The sequence below is a fragment of the Pteropus medius genome, unplaced genomic scaffold, assembly GCF_902729225.1.
Source record: "Pteropus medius unplaced genomic scaffold, Ma_sr-lr_union100, whole genome shotgun sequence".
Classification (NCBI taxonomy): domain Eukaryota; kingdom Metazoa; phylum Chordata; class Mammalia; order Chiroptera; family Pteropodidae; genus Pteropus; species Pteropus medius.
In genome coordinates, this window is record NW_024349797.1 from 1,290,009 (window position 1) to 1,306,120 (window position 16,112).

The 16,112-nt window shown below is 38.1% G+C and overlaps 1 protein-coding gene and 1 pseudogene across 3 annotated transcripts in view; one reads left to right on the forward strand and one right to left on the reverse strand.

The window, feature by feature from the left end:
• The window catches only part of RGS6 (regulator of G protein signaling 6), a 442,000-nt gene that overhangs the window by 306,162 nt on the left and 119,726 nt on the right, over window positions 1-16,112 (forward strand). The gene's annotated exons all lie outside the window — the stretch shown is intronic.
• LOC120619831 (uncharacterized) lies at window positions 10,147-10,265 on the reverse strand (annotated as a pseudogene).

Genomic DNA, 16,112 nt, shown 5'->3' on the forward strand with positions numbered 1-16,112 from the left:
GTAAGTAACAAAGATGGTAGTTGGAGCCAAGATGGTGAGGTTTCTGAGTCTGCAACTTCCAGCCTGCCAGCCCTAGCCACTCACCACCTGTCCTACATGTGATAGACGTATCCTGGGCCAATTGCCTGCCAACTCCAGGAAACCAGCCAGGTAGCATGGCCTTGCCCATCTGTCATAGACAGTTATTCAAGGATAATTCTCCATCACCTGAATGTCATGAAGAATTTTCCAGGGACTTTGAAAATTAGTTTCCTCCAGGCCACCCTCAGAAACACAAATTTCTAACATGTAAGAGCCATAAGATACACCTAGTCTCACTTACTCTTGCAGACAGGAAAATTGAGTCCCAGAGACATGATGTAATGTGTTCAAAACTCATGCAGTTTGTTAAGGACAGAACCAAAATAGAATCTGGATTCCTTACTACTATTGCAATGCTGTTTCCATTACCTCATGTAAAAAAATATAGACTCTTGAATTGGAACAGTTCCTTACAGTTGTCTGATGCATGCCCTCTGAACATGAGAATCACTTGAGTAGTTTGTTAAAAATACAGATCTTGGGACATCCCCATGGGCCTGAGCTCAGAACCCCCTATTTTCAGCATCTGCTGACATTATCTAACACAGCTTGTCTGAATTTAGGAATCAGTACAACCACTATATTGCCGCAAAGTGTTCTGCAGCCTCTGTTTTAATAACTTCTAATGTTGGATGTCATCTTCTCTTATTCCACTTTTGGACAGCTTTTACCTGTAGAAACTTCTTCCTTTTAATAAATTGAAACTTACCCACCTCCTTATAGTTTCAACCCATTAGTCCCAATTCAGCCTCTTTCTCACAGTTAAAGAATAGAGGAATTAATTTGATTAAAAATATACCCACCTCTTTCTTATGAATTTTTATTATACGAATAATAATCAGATTATATGCTAGGTATATATATGCATGCGTATTCTTCCATGTGTACATTTTTATCTTTCATAGTCTACATACTTATTTTTAATGGTTTTACATTGATAGAAACATTTAAAAGTATTTTCCTTATGGCTTCTTGGCAATGCAGTTTGGGTGAAGGAGTTTAGGGCTACACTCTGTTAGTGTGACTTGAGCTGGTAAATGTGTGACCTTGGAGTTGGTCACCAGTCTCTCTTGGCCTCAGTTTCTTCATTTGTTAATTAATAGGTTTGAATTAAACAGTATTTGTAATCCCTTCTGGCTCTGATCTTCTCTGGTTCTTCACAGGATATATAGGAAGGCCTGTGAAGTTAGTGCTTTCTATTTAGTCCTCTAGATGTTCTAACTGAATCTACCCCTGACTTAATCCAGGCTATCAGTTTCCTCTTAAATTGTGATACTCTCAATTGAGAAAACAAGAGAACTAGATTAAGAAACCTGAGAGTTACCCCAAATTAGTCAACATTCTTTGTCTTTGTTACTCTCCTCTGCTTCTGTAACATTGAGAGGAAAAGGATCTAAAAAAAAACAAAAAAAACTCAAGAAAGAGATAATTTGTTGGGTGCCTACAGTATGCTGAATGGTGGTCCCTCAAAATATCAGGTCCTAACTCTTGAAATTTGAAAAGTTTATCTTACTTTGATAAAGGGTCTTTGCAATGTGATTAAGGATTTTAAGATGGAGAGATTATCCTGGATTCTTACAATCATATGTATCCTTATAAAAGAAAGTTAAAGATTTGACACAGACAAAAGAGGAGAAGGCCATGTGACCACAGAGGCAGAGATTAGAGTGATGTGACCACAAGCTAAGGAGTGTCAGCAGCCAACAGATACTCCCCCAGGGCTTCTAGAGAGAGTGTGGCCCTGCAGACATCTTGATTTGGGCCTAGACTTTTGACCTCCAGTCTGTGATTGAATAAATTTCTGTTGTTTTAAGCCACAAAGTTTGTGGTGATTTGTTCCAACAGCCATAGAGAACTAATAGAGTGTTAAAATTACACTGAACACAGGGTAGCATGAAGAAAATGGCAGGATACGTGATGTCTTAGAAAATTGAGGTGTTATTAATTGAAAAAAGAAACAGGTACAAGTTTATAAATAGTTTTCTTCCAAAGTTTTAGGGGAAAATATAAATTATAACATTAATTCTGAAAGCAAATTGCACTGACATGTACCTATGTGGTATAATTGCTCAATGAGTAGTCAGCTAAAGTTGTGTAATAATGCTATAACACAAATCTTATTTGTCAAGGTCTCAATGTAGTTTAATACACATTTCAGATATCCTAAGTAATCTTATTACTCTTACATTCGTGATGAATTAAATTAATTAGTAGTATATGAACATAATTTATTTTCAATTAGCATGCCAGAATATTACTTCCTTCAAATAGTCACTTTGAGAAGTGGCATATTTTTCGCTTTGATTATTTCCAGAATTTCTTTCTGATAAGACCTTTTAAAGCTTTTAGAATTTGTTTAAGTATCTGCAATAGAAGCAAAGCCATAAATCCATGTATGTATACATTTGCATGCACATACATATATATGTGCTATTAAAATTGATTTGGAGATTTCTGCTTTGGGGAACAGAGGACTAGCCTACTCAGACCAACCAGCTGGCTGAGAACAACTACAAAAGCTGGGGGGTGGAAATCAACTTGATGTCACTGGAGAGTCTTAACAAGAAAGTGAAGAATTACTGGGCCAACATGTATGATAAAATGAAAATCTACAGATATAATCCTGGCTTTGGAGATTGTTTTTGCCCCAGGGACATTTGACGATCAAAAGAGGCAACTCCAAAGCTGAGGGTGCTTTTATTACATCATGGGATAACTTAATTCAGAGTATGAAGACCACTGTAGGTGGGGACCTTGATAAATTCAGCTTTCTTTGAGACTCTGGAAGGCTTAAATGCGGTGAAAACATACAACCTTCACACAGCCTGAAGGCCAGCTTCCAGTAATTAGAATAGGCAAGAAATTATAAATTGTTGACATTGGTGAAAAGTGATCCCAGATTGTTGGTGCCCTGGGCACTTGGAAGAAACAAATAACTTTACTGTAGTCCTCAAATTATTTCTACCAACGACTTTCCAAATATAAGGTCAGTACCTAATCACAGATAACCAGGCACATAAGGAGACAAGTTAACATGAATGACGACTAGCAGAAATAACAGATGATAGAAACAAACTCAAAGGAGCACAGATATCAAAATTATCAGACACTAATTTTAAAATAATTGTCATGACTGTTAAAGAGATAGAGAGCAAAAAAGAAAATTTTAATAAAAACTGCAAACCGTTAAAAAAAACCCATAGAATATTTTTAATGGAAATTCTAGAACTAGATAAAATTATTAACCAACACTAAGAATTCAGTGCATGGGTTTAATAGCATATTAAATGTGGCTAAAAAAAGAGTTGTACTGAAAGATCATACCAAAAAATCCAGAATAAAAACAGAGAATGAACAGTATAAACAATTGAGAAGAAGGTGGGCGGTGGGGAAACAATATATGAGAAGGTTAAACTAACGTTTAATGGAGCCTCATATGTAGAAGAGAGAGGGAATGAGGCAGAAGCAATATTTGAAGAGATTTTAACTGAGAATCTATTCAAAACTAATAAAAGACACCAGCCCACAAAGTCAGGAAGCCAAACAATCCTCAAGCATTAAAGAAAAATAAATCTACATGTAGATACATCATAGAAAAATTACAGAACACCGAAGACAAAGATAAAAATTGTAAAGACAGCGAGAGAAAAAAAAAACAGATGTAGCTTCAAAAAAGCAACAATTAGTCTGACAGCTAGATTTTCTTAAGGAACGGTAAAAGCTGAACAACAATAAGCTGAGAGCAAATAACTGTTGATCTAAAATGCAATACATAGGCTATGTGAGCCATACCTTCTCTGTTGCAATTATTCAACTCTACCCTTGTAATGCAAAAGCCACCACAGATAATATGTAAATGAGCAGGCATGGTTGTGTTTCTATGAAATTATTCACAAAATAGGTAGCAAACCATAGTTTGCCTACTCGTGCCTTAGGTGTAGCTCATAAACAAGATATTGAGCAAAAAAGAAGGAAGAGATATTGCAGAAGGATATATAGTATGTGATTTTATTTATATAAAATTCAAAAAACCAACTATGGAATGGTAGTATCAAAGAATATATAATAGGTGGTACACGTGACAGGAAAATATGGAAGTGACTACCATTTACCTCTAAAGGACAGGGTATATAGTGATTGATATAATACATTTAAGGAACTCCTGGAGGAGTGTCAGGAAAATATTTTTAAGTTTCATTACGGTAACATGAATTTTTAAAAATATATTAAACAGTACATATTTATGTGTAATGTTTCATAACTTTTTAAAGTTTTGTTTATTTTTCATAAAAAATAATTTGAAGTCAGGTTAGTGAATAAGGTCTAGGAAATGACAGTTGCCATTACTAACTGTCAATTTTGGTTTAAATAAGGTATGACTCTGAATAATGAACCTGATTTTCTTGTCTTTATAAACTGGTTTGTCAGTTTATTTCAGCAAAGGTTTCCAAACATTTGCAGCACAGCCACTACTGATCAAAATAAGGATACGGCCTCTGAGGGACCAAGTCTGAAAAAGACAATGCTTGATTAAATATTGACTATGCTGTGTTTGCCTTAACAAATATAATCTACTATAACACATTTTATTTAAATGTATGCATTTCTACTTTCTTCTGATGAGGTTCATTTTAATAACAACATCCTGAAATCCTGTCAAGTTATATTATGAAAGCGAAAGGCGTAACTCTCATATTCTTGGCCTTTGTGCCATTAAAATCTTACTCTAAATGTCACATTCATTCATCTTTTTCACATTTTTTTCTTGACTTTTTTTTCCCCTTCAAGAAGAATGCTAAGTGGAATAAAGGAAGGAAAAAACAGCTCATTTATTAAAAGTGAAAATGTATCACACAACCCTCTAATTCGTGCTCTAGAATTTTATAGAAACACTTCTATTGAAAAGTCTATTTCAGAGTGAGATGAAATTTAAGAGAATGAAGTCCAGATTTATTGTACCTGACCCAGGGTCACTGAGTCTTTTTAAAGAATCAGGTGACTAACAAGGGGTGGTATGTTAGTAATGATAACTATTGATTTCATTGAGTCTTCTATACACTCAAGTGACTGGATGTGTGGCTGATAGGAAGACAGGCAAAATCATGTTGCTGGTAGGAAGTCTATACAAAGATTGTGAACATGGAAACCATTAATTTTCAGCTTAGCTCCTTGTTCAGTGATTTTGTTCTGAGTACAATGGTAGCAGATAAATCTTTAATTTATGGAAACACAAAACATTTTTACTGGCATTTTAAAATAATTATGGCATGTTTTACATATAAAAAATTTTAAGCCAAATTTAGAAGTTGTCATTGTGTTATCTATGAAAGCTTTTTTTCCCCTTGAACATACTGGCTTTAATAAGGCATGTTCTGCACAAATATAGCCTAATTCTACCCTCAGTTGCAACTAGCGAAAATTTGAAGTCATTTTTATATAAAACTTGGATTATAACACTTAATCTGGTTTGGGGTTCTAAGACATCATTTTCTAGATCCAAGAACAAGATCTTCTGCAGAGTTCTACCCTATATATTCTTCAGGTAATATGCCCCTAGAGTATTATTTTTCTGAGAATTAATGATGACAGCAACATTTGTTGAATCCATCATAGCTAACATTCATTGACTATCAATATTATCTAAAACACTCCCATCTTTATCCTGATATATAAGCAAACTGCTGGGGTAAAGAACAGGTTGGGACATCCAAAGAGGTCATTCTCCAGAGTCACTGTTCACAAATTTTCCTAAACAACACTTCCCAAATCCAAGTATTTCCTCCCTCTAAACCAAGTGAGGATCCCCAAAAAGCGCTAGTGATGACTAGGGGTGCCACAGGAGGGCCACATTGAATCCTCTCCCTAACCAGATTCTTGCTGAGCTCTTGAACCCATAGACCTTCCCTACTTCTGCCACCAGAAAGGGAAATATGGAAAAGTTTATGGAGAGCTTGGTAGGTACCTTTTTGAGTTTGTGCATGTATGTAAACCAAAAATGATGTTGGCCTCGCAAAACTAAGAGATTGGATGGAGCAGCCCACACCAATTGGCAAACAGGGACCACAGTGTTATGGTATGATGCCCAAGGAGAAAGATGTGGAACACTGAGACCTCCAGGATGCCTAGGACCTCTGGAGGCTCAAGAAAGGATCTCCCTGGAGACTGAAGAAGAGGTAGAGAAAGGAGAAATGAAGCAGAGCTCACCTCATTCCACCTCAAGACCCTCTGGATGGGGCTGGTAGAAGGATAAGAAATAAGAGTTAAGTTAAATTTTAAATAGAACTAATTGTAAGTAACTAGAAAGCTAAAATGTCTGCCCAAGATGCCATTAAACAAGGGCAAAGGAGATTTGGCTTCACGTATTTGACGGCAGTGATTAGGAAGAAAAAAACCATTTCATGTTTGTGCCTTATCGAGCACATATCATTCAATACACTGGATATAATATTTAGTGACAAAAGGAACCTGGGACTTCTGTTTCTGGTCATACAGCCAACCTGGTGTCAGAAGGGCACCCCTTGGTGCAGAACACTGACCTGCTGAGAAAGGAAAGGAAGTCTTTAGAGGCCATAAACTGGAAAGTGAGAATCCAGAAAAGTAAACTAGTATCGGGTCAGTCTTTACTCAGAGGGCATCTGTCAACCCTGGGTAGTCCAGAGCCTGGATTTTAAGAGCTCGTGCACTTAGGTGTCAAGAAACAAAGCTGAGAGGGAAACAGTCACTTCAGAGACTCCTGAGGGGCAGTGCTGTCACCAGGTGAAGCAGAGGGAAAAGGGCCTCAGAAAGGGAGATGTTGGGGTACTTATTTTAGTCTTAGTTATTGTTGGAGCAAATGAAAAGAGGAAAAAATGTCTCCTTAGATAATTCCTAATCCCAAATCTTACGTCTCCCCTTGCTGGTATGTCTCTCACCAAAACCCATTTAGTCCAAAAGAGTGAAGAAAAAATAAAAAGTTTCTCCATTTCAGCACTGCCCCCAGGTACCTGGCAGAAGCAATCCCATCTCGTCTCTGGAGGAACATACTTTAAATATGGACCTCAGATTTTCCCAGAAAAAAAAAATCACTAGAAATGTAAGAATACAAACCTACATGAGTGAAAGTCAACAAAAAGCACAAACAGCAGAATCCAACCCATAGAGAGAGTGGATATCGGAATTATACAAGTGTGGAATAACTGTTAGGTCAGACCACGTGAAACTGCCATTTTTGTAGGTCAAAACTGGGCAATATCTGTAATTTCATATATTTAATCTAACATTCTCAAAGAAATAGAGTATTGAACGTATAACCTTTTAATTAACGTTTTAAAATAATCTTACAAATAAAATATCAGGTTTTTGTACATAGGTTTTGTAAACATTTGAGAAACGAATTCAATCTTATACAAACTTTCAGAAACAATAGAAAAAAGACAGATCATTCTCCAACTCATTCTGAGATTAGTTCAACCTTAATATCCAGACTAGACAGTGCCAGTGTGACATAGAGAAACTGCAGCCCCGTTTCTTTCATGAACATAGATGAAAAAAATCCGAAACAAAATAGTAGAAAACGAAATCTACAAACAATGAAATAAAAAACGATCATAGCTCTTGTTGGGTAAAGGAAGAACCTCAACAGAGGGACTAGCTCTTGTAAAGAACAAATGCTGGGGAGTGGGGCACGTGGGAGAATAAAGGCACCAGTATCACTTTTACTGGCTAGTGGGCCTATACGTGGCCATCTCATTATCATTATAGATTTAACACCAGCATTGTTTAGAATTGCATGTTGTTATCTATACTTTAAATGTACCTATGCTTCATACCTTTCATGTATGTATTTTATTGAGATGTAATTGACATAACATTTATTTCAGATATACAATATATCTGTGTATATTGTGAAATGATCACCACAATAAGTCTAGTTAACATCATCACTGTTACAATATTTTTGCTTGCGATGAGAACCCATAAGATCAAGCAATTTTCAAATATACAGCACAGTATTATTAAACTATGGTCACCATGCTGTGTATTACATCCCATGACAATTTATTTTATAACTGGAAGTTTATACCTTTTGACCACCTTCACCCAATTTTCCACCACCTACTTCCACCACTGCCAACCACCAATCTGTTCTCTATACCTATGAGTTTCATTTTTTTGTTTATTTGTTGTTGTTTTTTAAATTGTGGAATTTGTCTCTCTCTGTCTGGTATTTGTCTCTGACTTATTTCACTTAGCATAATGCCCTCAAGTTCCATCAGCATTGCTGCAAATGGTGTGATTTCCTTCTTTTTTATGACTGAACAATATTCCATTGTATACATATGTTGCATATTTTTTATCTATACATACATCAATGGACATTCCTTTTATATATTTATATATATAAATATATACATATACACACATATATATGTATTTCACAATGAAAATTTTTTCAGGAGTTTACAACTGTATATATGTGTACACTATAATTACAATCATGTAAAAAATATATATACATACACAAGTGTGTACTGATGTGTGTGGACAGGGGAGACAGACAAAGAGCTAGAGACAGAGAGAGAGAAATGTTTTTAAGGACTATAAAATAAAAGTATATTATGAGATGGAGCTAAATGAATACATTTACTTTTAGAAGACGAATTTGACTTTACTGCGCTTTGAGATTATACTCTGCCTCATAAATGTAACTTTGGGCTTTTAGCAGACAGGAGGCCATGGAAAACTATTCAAGCTTACGTATTTTCAAACAGGCTGTCTTACTTTGGGCGTTATGTGTTTCCCCACACTGTCAAGCTTCTGTAAACAAACCTGCAACATGATCCATCTGACTGCTCCCTAGTTATTACCCAATTATCACCTATCCTGCTTATTAACAGCCTTAAACAGGCGATATTGCTGCATGGAACTGACACCCTCCCTTGATGGGTCATGTGGAGCCCTAAGCAAAATTGTGAAGGAAAAAAGCAGACTTTTTCTTCCTTACCAAGTTCTCTTGCCAAATTTCTTCTGTTTTACTCCTTCCCAAGGAAGATCATTTATCCTCAGAGAGCCAAGGGCGGAGCAGTGGGAGCCATTCACTCCAAATGCAGGCATTAAGGGAGGTGGGGGCGGAAGGGCCAAGTCTGTAGAGAATCTTAAAGTAATAAAACTGAATAAAAGTCAGTCTGCTTTATGTTACCACCATGCAATTCTAAATAGTGTTGGTGTTAAAATACCTCTCCCCTTCCCCCACATTATTTTGTTGGTCTAAGAGTTCTTAAATGCTACGGTTACTATTAAGTTATAATAACATATACACAAGCTTCAAATTAGCACATTTTGATCGCCTACCCTTAAGATCCTTATATTCTACACTGAAGTTAACTCAGAGAACCAGCAGTTAAAGGGACTCCCCAGGTACTGAGCAAAAGGCACTCATTTGGAGAGCAGGTGCCTCAAAGTCTAGAATTAGGAGCAGTTCGCGTCTCACACCTCTGTGGCACATCTCATACCTCCGTGGCACTCTTCAAATCATAGGTTAAAGTACACACTGATAGCACAGTGACTGTAAAGATGTAGAAACAGAACTTAGGTTATTTCAATTATCATTTTGTGTGACTTCTTGGAGTTTAAATTACCATTTAAATTTTATAATCATAAGCGAAAATTGCAAGGTGTAATAGTTTTTGTTTGGTAAACATAAGTTTCAGTTCATGCATGAAATATGCACTGCATTTCAGAAATAACTTTAAAAATAAAAATTTTTTGTCATTTTTTGGTTTTAAAAGTTAAAAGAAATCAGGAAAATGACACGTTGTTACTGAGCGGTACAATTTAGTGGTTACCTAAATCTTGCCTTTTGCAGTGTATTCATTTTATTAAAGTTCATTTATTGGTTGTTGTTAGGAGGAAGAGGGTGTTAAAAGTGATTTGTCTCAGGTGTCAGATGTGTAATGTATCCTAGAATCCTTTCCTTTCAGCTCTCCCGGGGGTCAGTGAGAAATCTACAGCTAAGGGCAAGACAAGGAAGAGTCCTTTAACTGGGGCACATGGTTTGGGTCGTTTTATTTTATTTTATTATTTTTACGCCTACAGCACCCAGTCTTCCTAGGTGGTCTCCCTTCCAGGGACTAAGCAGGCCTGACCCTGCTTAGCTTCCGAGATCAGACGGGATCAGGCGTGTTCAGGGTGGCATGGCCGTAGACTTGTTTGGGTACTTTTAAAGGAATCTAACTTCCACATATTTTCCTAAACTTGGTCTGCCTGAGAATGCACCTTGCTAATCATGTTGGTTATATAGCAGTCCTTTTCTATAAACTGAATGATGTACATTTCCAAGGTTTTGTCAAAAATATAATTAAATTAAAGATTGGGTGTCAAATACATTACACCTGAAATTACATCCTTGAAGCCATTTCAACATCTTTTTAAATGTTCAGATGTTATGTTAAAAATTATGTAAGTGAGTGCCGAGCTTTTCAAAATTCTTCCGGGATAACATGAGAAAAAAAACGTTTTGAAGAACTGCAGCTGTGTTAGCAGGCAGAGTACACATTTGGGGGCGCTTCAGTACTCAGGAGCCAATTCTCTTCAGAGTCTCGTGTGAAAGAATTCTTGAGAAGGAAATCTCAGGCAATTGGGATACATTCCTTAAATCACATGGTAACGAAGCATGTTGTTGGAAGTTCACTACTGGTTAACCAGTACTTAATATATGTTTTCTTATTTAATAGCAGTGAAGTGAAGCATAACTATGTGAGACACTTTTGCTGAAGGTGAAGATGGGAGTCAGGGGGCTGATTCGTCCTGCTGGGGACCTTGGGCTGGTTGGTGGTTGGGTAAAGATTCTCATCCAGTCAGCCATGTGGATCCTCCCCCACCTCCTCTTTCCTGATTTAGATCTAGATTTGATTTTTAATATAATGCTGAACATAGAACTCCAATGGGACAAGTGGAGAAGGAAGCATGTTTCCCAAACTGCCCTTTAATTTGTAAACACAGCCAAAATCTATTTTCAATCTGGTATACTTTTAATCATGCATGTGGGTGGAGAGCGCTTCTGTCACAAGTTGACCTTTCATTCTGCCATCAAGAAGCTCCTCTAGAATGTTCTGAAAGACAACTCATTCTTGCCAGGGAGCTTAGAAAAATGTCAGGAAATTCATGCTGTTGGATAAGCAGTGCCCTTCATAAGAGAGTTGTCTCTGGGGTTTTCTTACTCAGGGTCACAGGCATGTGCTGGAAGAGGGTCGAAGGAAGGTCACTGGCATCTTGGGCAGTAGGAGTTGCCTGCCTTTAATTTCTAGTCCTGGCATGGATGGCATCCCTTATCTTTTCGTCTCGCTTTCTCCTATATGAAAATTTTTGCAGAATCAATTTGATAGTAACCTACTTTTATAGTAAGTAATATCTGGGAGGTTTTCCTCAGAGCACCAGGCAGCATTTGTGTATAAGCCAAATGAGTAAGCAAAGAACCAGCACAACAGAAAGCAGACAGGAGCTCTCCACGGTGGCATCCCTTACACAGTCTCGTTTCTATCTAGTCTCCCGTCTACACGTGTCGTTGTTGCATCCTCTTTGCCCTGACTCCAAGACTCTTCACTTATGACTCTGGAACTGGACTCACTGGGTTCGAATCCCAACTCTACTCATTACTGGCTAAGTGCCCTGGCCACTTCACTTAACCTCTCTGTGCCTCGGTTTTCTCATCTATAAATTATAGCTATTGATAATAATAGTACCTACTTCATAGGATTGTTGGGAGGATTAAATGAGTTAATATGTAAAAATATTTAAAATAGTGTCTGCTCCCATAGTAAGAGCTCTATTTTGTAAATGTTTCCTATTATTAGTAGTAGCATTGTTCTTGTTATTGTTTGTGCTTCCCTGATGCTTTTCTTGGAAGTTCATAAAACATTTAATTTATTCCTCTTAGCTGTGAGGAATTCTGCTGAGCATCTTGGGTCAATCTGCTGGACACATTATTCTGCTCCTACAGTAAGCTGGGAATTCAGGTTGTGGAGCTGGGGTGCAAAGAGATCTGGGACCTTGCTGACTCCCTGTGTTTCCCTTGGGAGGTGGAAGGGAAATCACCTATATCCCGGATGCCCAAATCTTTGTTCTACCAACTGTGTGGCCAGGTACCAAGCCCCTCAGGGGTACCTGGCTCCTCAGCTTCCTTCTCTTCTCTCCTTTGCCACCATTCTTCACATCCACTGCTTTGCCTGGGAGGCCCCCAAAGAATAAATGGGCTTTTGAGACTCAAATGTGAAGGACTGACACGTGGTCCCCTGGTTCTGCTGGGTCACCCACTCCTGAGGCAGCAAGTGAAATCTCTTTGACTTCTCCCTGGGGTGAAGGACGGGACACTTTGGGTGATGAAAGTGTGATGGGGAAAGTCACTTTAATTAATTTGTCAAAATATTCCCTAATGACACCAGGGAAACTTCATAAAGGCTCTTCTGACATCTGAGAGTGGGACTGTATCACCTGTGTCCCATCATCAGATCCCCAGGGCCTACTTAGAAAGGTCCAGGGAATATTTGGAAACTAATAATCATGAACTGTAACATCCTGAGTGATATAATTTGTTACTTCCCAGATCCACCAATAATTACGACTGTTTAGTTTGGTTTTTTTCTTTCTCTTCTTTTCTTTCTTTTTCTAGTCATTTAGACACAAACTGTTATTTAAGACTCGGTGGGAAATCCCACAATAAAAATGTTTTAATAGCTTATATTTAAGTTTGAATGCCTTATGTAAATTAATAAAGTTGAAGTCTATCCCATGTGAGTAAAAATCTTGGAGTCACATTAGTTAAATGAGTCTATTGAATTGATTTTGAAAAATTCTTCTGATTCAATTGTACAACCTCGAATTAACAATAACAGTCAAACTAGAATTTAAAGTTAGGGTCCAAGGAGAGAACACACTGAATAAACAGATTTGTGTAGTTAAAGACTCAACAACAGATGGTAGGAACAGTAAAGTGTAGGAAAACTGCAAAAAAAAACCCTTTAAAAAATAAATGGATACTTAAAATAGATAAATGCCAAATAAAACAGAAGAGTGTAAAGAGCCATAGTTCTTAGTGGAAAGTGAAGCCTTTCACATCAGCTATAGTGCCTGGAAAAGTGCTAATTATGGATGTGATTAAAATGTTTAATGGGGAGAAGAAAGAGGACATTAGGACAGTTATGAAAAATTTTAATTATAAACCATAATTGTTATGTAATATAAAAGTTTGGGGATACCATAATGAAAAAAAGTTGTTAGACTCAGATTTAAAATGTTGATGTGGGAAATGTTCAGAGGTAAAGTCTTTTGAGAGAAAAAATGTTCCAGAAAAGCTCAAGATCAGTAGTAATGTCATAAATTTAGCTGTTACACCAGTCTTTCAAAAAGTCATTGTATTTGTCTAATAAAAGCCGTTTACCGTAATTCCTGTCAGTAAAAAGTGTAAACCTTAGAATCATAATATACCAGAGTTTAAAGGTCCTTTGTGATATTCTGGTCCAATTGACTCATTATACAGGCAAGAAAGTGGAATTTCAGAGAAGTTGGTTCAGTGAGCTCTCCAAGCTCTCGTGGCTAGTTAGTGCTGGAATCAAGAACTAAAACCAGATTTCCTGGCTCTTATTCCAGGCCTGAGATGTAGAGACCTGACCCTAACGGGTTGCAGGCTACTTCCTTTTGGAGCCACAGATATGCAATAATCTTCTAGAACTTTCCAATCAGACTTCATGCTCAGGATTGTGTCCAGCATTTAGGAGGATGTTGTCCAAGGCTGGAAGCAGAGATTGTGAAATTCAAACATGCCTTGAAAAATGCAAGCACATGGATAAATCAACTAAAATCAAAGCAGAAAGCTTTTCTTATATAAATTGCCATTGGAAGGAAAGGTGGAAATTTAACCATAATTCATGAATGTTCTAATTGTTTATTTCTTCCACAGACACTCGCTAATTTATTCTGAAGGAATACATTTCCAAATTCTACTTTTACTTTAAAGAAACTCAGACTTCACACACACAAAAAAAGTTCAACACTGTATTTGTGATTGTTTCAATAGTGAAGAATATCAGCGATCATAACTTCGAAAAATCATTGGCAAAAATTAGCCACGGAAAAGGGAAATGTGTCTAGTTCACAACAAACATCCATCTTGCATGAGTGAATAACTCTTTATCTTTTGTTGGAGAAAAACACAGCACCTAACTGTATGCTGCCAGGACCAAGTTACCCACGGCGGCTGACCCCGATGGGCCCCAGGCCTGGCAGTGCTCCCAGACTTGACTTCCTTTACAGCTCATCCTCTTGGTTATTTCCTGCTGCAACTCCTCCATCTTCTTCATCTGTTCAGCATCTTTTATTTATTCATTTATTCCAATTTACTGGGCCAAAAAGAAAAGTTAATTGTGTGCCAAGCAAAGTAGGGTGTAGGAAAAACACAATGGAAAGCAAAAATAGCTCTCCCTGCCCTCCCAGAGCTTAGAACCCAATGGAAGAAAGAAATCTGAAAATATTGAAAATTCACAAACAAAACCATTAGACTAATAAATGGACAATCGTGCGTGTGATGACACTCTCAGGAGAGGTACACAGTGATACAAGAGCTCACTACAGAAGAATTTGATTAGATACGAAAGACAAGTTGACGTTAGCCGGGTAAGGGTGGCTGAAAAGAGGGAGTCAGGCCGAGGGGACACCAAATGCAGAATCCTTCTTGTGGGCAATAACATGGAACTACATGGGACTAAAAGACGATCATGATGGCAGAGCAGAGAGCAGGCAGAGGGGCATGGGAAGGTGTGTGGCTGGACAGGGACTTTGGTCTTCAGAGCACTGGGAAACCACTGAAGGTTTTAAATAATATGACGTAATCAGATACGAATTTTGCAAAGGTCACTCAGAGTTCAAACAGAGAAGTAGAACAGCTAGGATATAGCATTATATGTATTTGTGTATTTGTACATATATATATATATATACACACACACACATATATATATATATATACACACATTTATATATTTATAATGAATACCATTATAAGTATACACATGAATATATACATGTGTTACAGGAATTTGATATTGTGCAGTTGTGGTTGCTAATTAAACAGTAAAGCTGTTATCTTCACATCTGATCATCTGATGCTGGAGCTCGGAGTCTACAGGACAGGCAGCAAGTGATGACGGAAGTAAAAAAGGGAGAGCAAAGACAAACTGGGACGCCCCCCCTCCCCGCTCCACGCACACACACATATGTGCCGGGCCCCGTGAAGGCTGACTGAAACCCACGTCAGTTTTCACGGCCTCCCTTGATGATGTAGTTGTCCTGCAGGACGCCACAGAGGTAAACACATGCCTGACCCGGGAGCCAGGGGAATGTGGGGCAGTTGCGGGTCAGGCCGCTGCACCCAGCAGGTGAGCCTATAGATGAGCCATATGTGTGAGCCACAGATGGCTGCCCGTCGCTTCTGCTCTCTGTTCTCTCACAGGAATGTCTCTGGCCCATCCTAACTGGAAACAGTAGGGAAAGAGAATCTGGAAGAAGGGGTTCATTTTAGCCACACTGACAATTTCTGAAGCTACCCAGGCAGCCTGGCCGCACTGTGGGCAAAGGGTGGGCAAAGCCTTCCACATTCCTCTCTGGCAGTTCCCGCCCAAGTCTCTCAGGTTGAGTGCGCACTTTCAGGGGACATAGACTCTCCACTCTGCACGCCAGTTGTACTGGGGGAAAATTTGGAATTCCCAGATGAGCTGCCAATAGGCAAAGGTTGAGAAGCAGCAGCTAAAAACATTATGAGTCCATTTGGCAGCAGTGCAAACCTCTACCATCACTATTAGAGCAAGTGGAGGGAAAAGAGACTCTCTTAATGGCCAAATCAAATCAAAGGGGATAGGCTTCTGAAGATGATACCAAAACCTACATGACATGTCCATGAACAAAGAGTCTGATGTCATTTCATCCTTGGTTTATCTGTTTAGATAGGGTGTTTTTCTGTCTTCTCCTCCCAGAGGATCTCCAAGCCACACACATGAGGATCT